This window comes from Onychostruthus taczanowskii, unplaced genomic scaffold (genome assembly GCF_017590055.1).
Source record: "Onychostruthus taczanowskii isolate IOZ18803 unplaced genomic scaffold, ASM1759005v1 scaffold2, whole genome shotgun sequence".
In the NCBI taxonomy this organism is placed as follows: domain Eukaryota; kingdom Metazoa; phylum Chordata; class Aves; order Passeriformes; family Passeridae; genus Onychostruthus; species Onychostruthus taczanowskii.
The window spans coordinates 24,879,405-24,889,059 of NW_024499239.1; positions in this window are offsets into that span (position 1 = coordinate 24,879,405).

Consider the following 9,655-nt stretch of genomic DNA (forward strand, 5'->3'; position numbering starts at 1 on the left):
ACAGCAGCAGCAGGAGTGCTGGGTAACCACTTTTAAAAAACCTGATCTGGTATTTCAGCTTCAAACCACAGGAAAAAAAAGTATAAACGCATGTAGCATTTTTATTTTTGTTTCTGTGTAGTTACTGGATTTTTAGGCAAATACATGTTTGTGTGTATATATATATATATATATATATGTGTGTGTGTGTGTGTCTGTGTGTGTGTATGTATATGTATGTGTGTGTATATTTATATGTATGTATGTGTGCATATATATAAAAATAAATATATGTACATATATGTACACACACACATATATATACACACAGACATACTATATATATGTGTATATATATGTATATATATAAAAAAATAAATGTACATATATATGTACACATACACATATATGATATATATATATATACAGATAGATATACAGATATGTGTATATATATATATATATATGTGTGTGTGTGTAATATCTGGGCAGGGTTTTTCTACATGGTATTCTGACAAACTGCACGAGGCAAGCTCAGGAATAAACTGATGTGTCTCTCACTTAAATCCCAAGCAGGCAGCGAGCTGTAAATGGCTTTCACTTTGGTCTGGGACACTGCAGGCTGCTTCCCAAGGGCACCAGGACATCCACAGCTGCTAAATGACACAGCCTTGCTCAGTCCCAGAGAGGGCTCGTGAACAAGTCTGGCCTTTCTCCTTCTAACTCTGCCTCAAGGCCATTTGTTGTACACAAAACTGGCAGAGCATGGGGAGATCTGTGCTCCCACTGCCTGTGTGCAAGCAGTTCTAGAAATATTTAAGCCAAATTTTAGGTTTTGTGCTTTCAGATTCATGAGACATATTTCCTGGCAACGAAGAAAAACTTCTTTAAAAGGCTACCTGACAATTTGTAACCACGTCATCAGAAACTTTTGAGAGAATCAATCAAATGCTATAGCCCTGCAGAACTGCCAGACTGACATTGTCTTATACGCCTCCAAAATATTTAATGGTGCTGGTGGTGTGAATTTGGAGTGGAACAAATTTCTGGCATTAAGAAATGGTTCACTGCAGAGCAGACCAACTACTGATTGTCACAAAGGTGCAGCTCTTTAATAAAAAGATATTGATAAAAATGTTAAGGAAATGTAAGATGAGATTTTAGCTGTTGTTTGTTTTTTTAATAAAAGATACAAACATTCATAACACATGATGAAGTCAACCAATACTTTTCAGTGTTGTTTTCCCTTTATTTTTAGTTTAAACAATTTGTTTGTCAACAGCCAGAGGGGAAACCAGATTTCTGGACTGGAGACATGGATCCAGCCCACATCTCCTGTTTACCAGGACCCAGTGGCAATATCTGCTCATATGATTCTTATTAAATCCTATGGTCTGTTCTTGCCACGGGTTCCTCAGCTGTGTTTTGGAATTCATGGCACCTGGCAGTGCCACAGACATGCTGAGAGAGTTCATGGCTTGAGAAGTCCACTGACATACCATGGCTACAGCAAATATTAACAGCAGTTTAAGTATCTCAGAGGAATGCATAAGTGAAGCAGCAAACATAAGGAGTTTCTGGAAAACAAATTATGAATATGATCCTACTGAAATGCTAAGAAGGGCTTGGCAGGTGATTTTAGCACAAGACATTTAGCCTCAGATACTCATGAGATTTCATGAAGAGAATTGCAAAGATCCCTCAAAGATTTAATGTCACATTGATGGGAAGTGTGGAGCTGTAACAATTCCCTCTGGCTTCTGGGGTGAGAAATCCACTGAGCAGATTGGTCCCTCTGCAGTTATGGCCCTGTTTTCAGTTTCACAGCTCACCATCTGCCTCACCTGTACCATTTGCTTTTCTCCATCATCCTTCCCAAGCACTACAGAAATACCTCTCTTCACAGGGAACTGGGCTGCAAAAAGAACCTGTCAAAGCTGATTAGACAGAATGGGAAATGAGTGTTCAGGCACCATCCAGGCATAAAGGGAAAATCCAGCAATAAAACTGGCAACACCTTCCTGTTCTGTCATACCTCACTCGTGTTCCCAGAAAGTAAATGTGAAATAAAGCCTAGACTTCCATGAATGTACTACCTAAAAGCTGTCCTTTAAATAGCAGATATTTGTGCCAAGAGAAACAAAATATTATTGTTGTTGATTGTCAAGGCCAAAGAAGGCAGACCTTGGAGACTGCTGCTACCCACAGTGACATGATTCTTTTCACTACCAACTCTCAGCAGATATATAGTATTTCCTGTGATTATTTTATATCTATTATGATTCAAGAACTTAAGGTCTAGGACAGAGAATTGGTGCCAAAAAGATATTTTCTATCAAAATGCCTGAAAAATGCTGAAAAAGCAAAGCACATGCACACAAAAGTCACTCTGTTTTCCTTCTTGGGCATGTAACTATTCATTTACAGTAGTCATCTGAGATACTTGAGCATTTTAATAAAGGGCTGCTTTACAATCAGACTTAAATTCCAAATGTGCTCCAGAGGCTATGGAGCCCTAACAGAGAAGAAAGGTGGGAGGAGGTGAGAAAGAAGAAGGCTGGAAAATTGTTTTATGGCTCTGCACAGAGACAGGGACAAGATTTGGTCAACACCTTCAAATATACATTTTCACATTTAGGTACTTTTGTAAGTTTGAAATCTGTTTTCACTTCTGTGCATCTCTGAATCCTGCAAAGGTAGCAGAGGAGAAATGAGTTACTGTAAAGTAATGAGTTAAAACTTAATTCTTATGAATGTAACTTTAATGGACCTTTCAGTATTACCTAACCAGCAGCTCTGGCATAAACAGCATCACTTAAAATGTCTATTTTCAGTTGGGGTATGAACAATCTTTGTTTGAATTCACTGGTTTTATCAGAAAACAGGTGTTTCAAAACTGTTCAAAGTGCTTGACTCCTCTGAGCAAACACAGTCAGAGTTTTTGCTGCATCATTTCTCCCTCTGAGCCAATGTTCACCTTAAGACACCTTGGAGTTCTGTCTCATAATTTAACTTTTTACCACACCATTTTAAAAGCTCAAGGTAGAGGTTTGTAAGGTAATAATTTGATTCAAAACGAATGTTTTAGTGAGTTGGTCTCAGTCTTACAAGTTCTCCAGCATAAGACAAACTGTGGACCACTGAAAATTTATTAATTACCAAAAACCACTCAAACTTTACACAAAGACTGGTGGATGAAGAATTTCCTAAACACACCCACTTTTGCTTTCATAAAAATGATTTCTCATTCTTATCTCCAATGTGACTTAAAAATGGCATGAATAAATAGAAAGAAACTTATTAAAGCAGAATAAATTGTAACAATAAATGCATGCTTGAAACAAAGCATACTATTTACTGGTGTAATTTTCTGACTTGTGCATTCTGAAAGGACACAGCACCTAATACATCAGATGAAGGGACATTAAAATCAGTCTGAGATAATAGTGAACAGTGGAGACAGAGAACAACTTCATTGTTTCAATATTCAGATATAGAAATTATGGACATTGAGAAGGCAATGAGAACTTCAGGCTCTCTTAACAAAAAACCTGAAGCCCTTTAAATAAATAAAAAGAATAAAAGTAACTGAGGTGGATTTGAAAACCCTGAAACCAAACAAGTTGCCTAATAATAATAATGAATCAGACTTTTACTGTGTGAATTGAAAGATAATGATTTGCTTACTGTTTCTCCATTCTCCATTGTGATCTTAGAATCACACTCAGCTTTTTAAAAAGTTTTTTTTCTTCATTGTTACAGCAATTCCAAAAAGCCACTAAAACTTTGATGTGAGAATGCTTAAGGACATTTTAACATTATTATATTTGCATATTTTACCACTTGAGAGAAGTTTGAGAATGTCTTTCCAACTTTAAACCTTTGCTGTCTGTTTTCTTACTTTTGCTGCATTAATTGTAGAGGAATATTTGTAGAATTCCATGTAGGAAAGGCAAGGAAAAAATTGTTCCCTGGGGGCAATATAAATGTGTTAGGAAAAATAGTAACATTAATTAAAATATCAGAAACCAGGTAATTTTAAAAAGTCTGTTCACCCCAGGATTTTCTACCACTTGATTAAAAAGGAAATGCTCCCAGCTTTAGCCTATTATTAACTTTTCTTTCCCAATACTTCAGGGCAAAGAAGACAGAAAACAGAATAACGGAGTAAAGAAAATGCCTACGCCAGACAAACCCCTTAAGGCAAAGGCATAAAGCTTCAAGCTCGAGGTATTAAACCCACAAAATGACACGGCCAAATTGTACCTTCAGATGCCAACAGCAAACACAGCATTTTAATGAGAAGTAGGTGGATGTGCATGAATCAGGTCCAACAACAGCAGTTCCTCAAGAGCAAACACTGACTCATCTCTCTCCGCTTATGAGCCCTTCCACACAGCGCCTCTGAGGCACAGCCTCACCAGCCATGGCTTGGGAATCCTTAAAATCACAGGGATTTGGGAATGCTGCAGAGGGCAGAGCTCAGAGAGAGCAGAACTGTGATTAGAGCCGAGCAAAAGCATAAAATTGTCAGCAGAAAAGTTACACAAGATGTAGAAAGTAATAACGACTAGAACAAGGGTCTGTGTATTAATGCTTGGCTTGAATTACTCCCTAAGTTACAGAAAAGTATATCTAGTGAGATATTAGGAAGTTCTAAGCTTAATAATGGAGCTCTGTGCATTGCGTTTAAGGCTTACAAGCAGGTATTGTATTCAAAATAAGCAAGTATTGTTTTAACCAAAGGTATGTGTGTCACTGCCATATTTTTGGGAAAATCCCTTTGCCCAGGATTTCTCTCCTGGGAAGCTGAGAAGCCTCAGAGAAAAAGGAAAACAATATGATCACATTTGCTTCTCCTGTGTTTTGCTGCTTTGGAATGTGGTTTGGAGATTGTTTACCCACAGCTGCATGTTTGATTGGTTTCATGTGAATTGTTTTTACTTAATGACCAATCACGGTTACGCTGTGTCAAGACTCTGGGGAGAATCATGAGTTTTTCATTAGTATCTTTCTAGCCTTCTGTCTGTATCCTTTCTCTATTCTGTAGTATAGTCTATATCCTTTCTCTATTCTTTACTATAATATATATTATATTGTAGTAATATAATATAATATAAGCCTTTTAAGAACATGGAGTTAGATTCTTGTTTCCTTGCCTTTATCAGGGACCCCAAAAATACCACAGTACATGGGCTTATAGTGGTTGGGTAGAACAACAGCCAATATGCTTTTGCTTTGTGTGATTGGTCAAAAAACTTTTAAAGTGAGTTGTAACACTGAGTTTTTTGTCTGCTGCCTGGGATGTGAGCTGCTGGCATCTTCCCCTTGTCATAACCATGGAATGAGAGTGATGCTGGAAAACAAACAGCTCGAGATGTGTCCCACAGCAGCCCGGTCCCATTTGTGACTTGTACATAAACCCCTGGCTGGTAATACTGGGGTTGCACACCCCACCAGGACCACCTGCAGCCCCACTGTAGCTGTGCATGCTCCAGCCTGCCCCAGCAGCACACAGAGCAGGTTAATTTGCATCACGTGCACCTCATTAATCCACATTCGTTTCACTCTGCAAGCAGCAAAGGCGGGTGCCTGTACGCTGTCACTGTCTCAGCTGGCTGCTCACAGCTCCACATGGTGTTAAAACCCCATTGCTTGTCATCAGGCCATCATATTCCTGCTCCATAAAGGGAGGAGAGATTAACAAAAACTTGGATTCTGAGAGTGTCAGGTGTCTCAAGCTGCAGGCAAAGAGCAGCACTGAAATCCCTTTTGGCTGTGGGCAGCAGGAAGCATGGTCAGTGCACAGGAGGAGTGAGCAAACACAGAAATTCACTCAGATATCCACAGAAATTCAACTTAGAAAGGGCAGGCAAAGGTAACAGACTCTAAATCCCCTGTCAAGTACACTGGACTGTAGTGTTACAGCTCTGTATTCCAAATGAAGAAGGGATGCTCTACCAGTGAGATTTCCATTCCTGCAGTTAGGTGAAAGGCTTTTCTCCAAGGAAACAATATTGTAGTAACATTAAATTTTCATTTTCTCAGTGAGTTTACTCACTGAATATATTTTCAGTGATTTTTGTTTTGTTTTCCAAGCTCATGGGAATGCACAAAAATGAAACACCAAACTGCTTTCTACTTGGAAATGAATGCTGTTAATGCTGGCACTGCACGTTTCTATAAACTAGTTTCATCACTCAAACCCTAAGAATTTTCCCCCACAGAGTACCATAACAAGAGTTAATTTATAAGCTTTCATATGCATCTTTGAACACCACATTAGCATTAATTTGGCTACAACACAGGACTAAGCCTGTCCTCTGCTTCTTCCTTCCTATCACACCCATGAGAACTGGGCCAGATTATCAGTGCTGCAGCAGACTGAAATCAGCTATTCTGCTTTCATCAGAAAAAAACCCCTTTTTTGACACTTTTTTAAGGTGTCAAAAGATTTTTATTGAAAAAATCAGTAGCTCAGGATTTCAGAAAACAAGTATTTGATTTTTTATTTCAGTTTCTGTGAACATGGTTTGATCCAGCTGTGCTTTTCTTCTTGAAATACACCAAAAACTTGAATAGGGTGCAGCAGAAAGCTGAGTAAGTCCATGCTGAGTGGCTGATTCCTCCCAAAGAAGAAACCTTAGGATGATAGACTCTTTTCCTTTTCCACACTGGCATGTTTTAGTTCTCCTTGTGCCCTAGGAACACAGTAAGAAACACACCTCACTTGGCAGACTCTCTGGGGCAGGTTGAGACAAGGCACTTGTCCTTCTGCCCAGCTCTGTTCGGACACACAAATGCTCCCATTTGATTGTAAGAGAGCAGTAGGTGCAATGTTATTTCCCAGCCTCCTCTCAGTGCCCTTTTAGAGAGGTTTGTGGAATATTGGATGAGAAACATGATCAGTAAATTGGTACCCAAGCTCTTTCTCCTCTCCAGTAAGTGAATAAGATGTGCTGAAGAAGGGAGAGGGAAAAATGAGTAATTTCTAACATCTGAGAGCTATTTATTGAGTCTTGAAAAAGGATGCATGACTTTAACTACAGATTGACTCCATTCCTACAGGCACCAAGGGGTTTTAGCTAGTTAACTAACAATGAGTCAAAAGAAATTCCTTATACTAAAACAAAAATTATAAATTCTTTATAATTTTATCACACAACACACACATGCTCCAAAAGGAGGATGTGTGTGTTGTGAGACAAAAATCATTAAGAATTGTGCCATTGAGTCTTTCCAAAGCTGAAAGTTACTGCTGATTTTGCATTGAAGAAAAGGATACCCTCTGTTCTCACAGATTCTCAGACCAGAAAGTACCCATAATATGCAGTTCCACACCTCTGTTTGGCAGAGGCATGAACTGACAAACACAACCAACAATCCTTGCTGTGTCTAGCTCATGACAAAACCTGTACCAGCCCTGCACTAAAATAAGAGCGTGAGCTACTCTGAAGGTTAAAAATCACAACCCTCAGACTCCTAAAACCCCTTGAAATTTCCAGGAGCTCAAAGTGCTTCTGAAGCTGTTAATGTACCAAAGCAGACTTTGGAGTTCAGAAACACGACAATTCAATTTAGGAAATATGTGTGAAAATAGGAATCTAAACCTAAACATAGCAAGACCATATTGCAACTTTCCCCAAGCACATTCCTTTGAAGAGCTTGCATTCTTTCCTCCAGAAAGCTGACTGCTTAAAATAGCTGTCAGCTTTCTAAAGGGAGTGATTAATTCCACTGGAGTTATTTCTGCTTCCAGGAATAGTAATAAATTTAACTGACAATGGGGAAAGCTGCTGCCAATGGATGTCTCTCATATTTTAAATAAAGCCCACATTTATGCATTGCTAAGAGTGTGTTTTTTTAGTTTTTTAACTTGATTTTCATTATACAAACTAGCAGTCAATGCTTATAAACCACTGACCAAAGCCATTCAATGACTGCTAGTGACTGCTAGTAATTAATTAGTAACTGCCTTGTAATTGCCTCAGAGCTGGTAGAACCTGTCTAGTAATTCCCACTAACTACTAAAGCTAGTAAGTCCCTAGGACCTGCTCAGAAACTACAAGAAAAGTCTCTCAGTAACTACTAGGAAGAGTCTAACAACATTGCAATAACTTAATAATATTATAATATTAATATGATAATAATTGTGGTAACTGCTGGTAACATCTTAGTGACTAACAACTGCTAGTAATGACTTTGTAGCTGTCTAATACCTAACATTTACTAATCTAAGTAGCTAACAATTACTAATATGTATCTAACATTTACTAATCTAATATCTAACAATACTAAATTACTAATTACTGCCTTGTAACTGCCTAGCAAATAATAGCTACAGCCTAACAGCTCCTAGTATCTACTTAATACCTGCCTAATAATTACTAGTAACTGCCTAGTTAATAATACACCTGCTACTGCCCTTCCCTTCGTGGCCCCATTGACCCATCCCTTTTCAGGGCTGAATTCCCCTCAGCCCCCATGGTTTCCACCCCAAGCAGAATGAGCAGAGTAATTTGCCCCCACTTTTCCCTGCAGTTGCCCCACAAAGGGGCTTCATTGATCTCAGCCTGTGAGGGGTCACAGTGGGGTTAAATCTGGATTGCAGTGGCAGGAGGAGTCTCAGGAGCTCCTGCTTGGCACAGGGATTTTTTTTTTTCCTCCTGCTTTTTCCTTTTTTTCCTCTCTAGTTCATGGCTCGTGTGAGCTCTGCTCGCAACAGTCCAAAGCTGCTGCCATTAAATTTGATAAAATCAAATTTGGATAATTTTTAGAGGGCAGCAGAGGGTGCTGTTAGTTCTGCTCTTGGGAGGATGGGGACACTCACCCCTCCAGCCCAGGATCCACTCAGACCCAAAGCCCAGAATAATCTCCTGCTGAGGGCTCAGCCTTGCTCCATGCTCCAAAACTGGAGCTCTTCTCCAGCTGGCTCTGAAATTCAATGTTTTTTTCAAGGGGCTCAGAGTAGGTTCACTGCTCTAAATATGGACTGAAAAATAAGAAATCCCTGATATCCAGCATCTATTTTGAAAATATAGATTCTTTGTTGTATTTTTATTATCCTGTTATTTTATTCTGTATTATTTGTTATCTGGGAACCAGAAACAATGCTTGGTGTGATTAATGACTGTGTTCAATATTGCCACACTCCAATCTGTGTGAGTTTGGGAGGAAAAAAACAGTAAGCACTGATTTTGAGGTGCTGAAGTCCTTCTGGCAGTTTCTAAAAGACGCCTAAAGCCAAGGGAATAACCTCTGAACAAGAGATGAGAGCAGAGCATCTTGACATCACCTAGCACACATGTAGAGCATTGCAGCTGAAATTGTAATTACTTGTAGGAATTAATTGCCTGTAGTGACTTTTCTGGGATGCTGATGGCTCTGGGACAGCTCTGGCCTTCCTCAGGAGCACTGGAGGGGTCTGGTTGTTATGGAAATACTGCTCACAGCACATGAATAGCCAGATCACCCTGAATTTATGGAGCTGTGGATTGATACTGTTTGTGCTTAGCACAGGCAGGCAGGCTGTAAGACAGGGATTTGTTATGATACCAGACTTCATCTGCAGGCAAGAAACACTGCCAGAGGCTTTTAGCAGAAGCTGCTGAGCAGTTCTGTGTCTCAAAGAGCCCAGTGACACTTCCCAATGCCTTGGAAATGTAAAGGATTCATT